The sequence below is a fragment of the Penaeus japonicus genome, unplaced genomic scaffold (genome assembly GCF_977035675.1).
Source record: "Penaeus japonicus unplaced genomic scaffold, GWHDUDI00000001_assembly GWHDUDI00000042, whole genome shotgun sequence".
Classification (NCBI taxonomy): Eukaryota; Metazoa; Arthropoda; class Malacostraca; order Decapoda; family Penaeidae; genus Penaeus; species Penaeus japonicus.
Genome location: NW_028234444.1, coordinates 5,356,128 through 5,358,627, shown reverse-complemented (window position 1 = coordinate 5,358,627; position 2,500 = coordinate 5,356,128).

Genomic DNA, 2,500 nt, shown 5'->3' with positions numbered 1-2,500 from the left:
TATATATATATATATATAAACATATATACATATAAGTACACATACGCGTATATGCATATAAATACACACACGCATATATACATACATACATACTTATATATATATATATATATATATATATATATATATATATATATATATATATATATATATATACATACATCTCTTGCGTGTTTAGATGTTCAGTCTCATTCATACCTTTCTTCTACATTTTCCACTATGAACTCTGTTCATATATACATATATATACATGTATGTATATATATATATATATATATATATATATATATATATATATATATATATATATGTATGTGTGTGTGTGTGTGTGTGTGTGTGTGTATGTGCATGTGTGTGAGCGTGTGTGTATATGTGTGTGTTTATGTGTCAGTGCGTGCGTGTGTAAATGAATGAATAAATGTATATCCATACACGTATGTGTGTGTGTATATACATATATATATATATATATATATATATATATATATATATATATACATATGTGTATATTTATATATATACAGATATAGATATAGACACACACACATATTGTTGGTAAGCAATAATGATAATACTTATCTTAGTAATGACGAAATCACTGAGAAAATGAACAAGATCTTAATTGTATTTCCTGAATATAAAAGCTCTCGCTCAACTCTTCATCAAAAAACACCAGTGCACAGAAATAGAAATTCTAAATAAACCATACCTTTTCTTCACTTCAGTACTTATAAGCCTGGCGAAGCATCTGCTTTGCAAATCTGGCTTATCCTTATCACTAAGCGATGAAATTTTAACTGGGTACAAAATATTACTACTCTTCGAAAATATATTTCTTCAGTTATAGGCGTTATCTGCAGTGTCCTTGTCTGCAATAACTGGCAGTCACTCAGAATTTTTCGATGCTATATTTCAAATCATTTCACGTGAAAGCTCCGCCTACTCACGGGTGCCAACCTATCCAATAGGATTGTCAGCGCGCATGCATGAACCATCGCCGAATGCGAAAATGTCAAATATTTCCTGATTTTTAAGTCATATCGTCTCATTCGGCAGTTTAAAGAGTATCATAAAAGGGGTCTACAGCAAATTGTATGTAACAATGAAGTAAGATTATTATGTGTCTAGTGTTTGATATGAATAGTATATAAACAAGAGAAAAAAGTGTACTGGGTGTATTTTTGTATTTATTTTTACGGCAGACTGCTAATTAGAGGCCATTAACGTTTATAATAACAATCCGAGTAATACGTTCGAATTTGTTTACATTTTGGTGGACAGCAAAATCCGTAACTCATGTAAAGCAATAAAATACCTGAGTTCAGTTCAATTACAGTGATAGCCTTTAATTTCAGTAAGTAATATGCGTCGTGCAGTATCCATTTTCAACACTACTTCTGTAATGTAGTATAATATTAAACTTATTCAATCGCCAGTAAAGTGGAAAGTGTACCCGAATGCAAGGATAACTTTTGTTTTATTACAGTGAAAATGTCATGAAAATATAAAGTATACCACACCTAGGTGAATAAGCAAAAATATTAAAAACTTAGAATGAATTTTGCTATAACTGATGTATCATGGAATGCAATATATTTCCACAAATAAGATCTATTTACGGACTGCTAATCTGCAAAACTGCTATTTGAAAATATAAACATTTTTCATGCTTAAAATAACAAATAACAAATCTGCACGTGAGGCCTTCACGGTGGAATCGGCAGCGGGCGATAGGATGGCCGAGTGAAAGGTGGCGGCATAAGGTAAGGCCCAATACTTTATCCTGATGGACTGCCGTGTTCCTACACACTTATGGCAAATAGAGCTGGTGAATGTTGACCTGCGCGGAAGGCCCAAGAAATTGCAAGCTGGGAATTGTAAAGAGTAACGGAGATCCCGATTGAAAGTGAAGATAAGAAGGGAAACTGATCTTTAAGTCCGTGCTTTGAAGCGACGTCGAGACACATCAGAACAAGAGGCAGGTCCTTGCTCATAACATGGCGTCCACATTATGTCGAGAACTGAAAGTTGTAAAAGAGTTCACTCCAATATGGCCAAATTCGTCTGGAACAGAAACGTAGAAACTAGATTCTCTTGTACCAGTTTCAGTAAGGTTAGCGGAGATAAATGGCGCCAAGGAAGGATGCGTGATCAAGGGATATCTTCTATATTCCTCCGACGTGTCCACTTTCTGTCAGATTAGTTCGAGACATGCTAAGTCATGGAGGATTTGTGCCAGCCGGACGCATCGGGTCGCCCACGAAATTCAGGAAAATGGTGAAGACATCATGGAAAGTGCAGCGCATCCCGGACTCCGTGGAAATGGGGAGGGCGACGGATATAATTAAATCCCTGTGGCGAATGCATGCTATGGATGAGGCTCATCTATACACGTCGCGCTTTCTCTCTCTCTCTCTCTCTCTCTCTCTCTCTCTCTCTCTCTCTCTCTCTCTCTCTCTCTCTCTCTCTCTCTCTCTCTCTCTCTCTCTCTCTCTCTCTC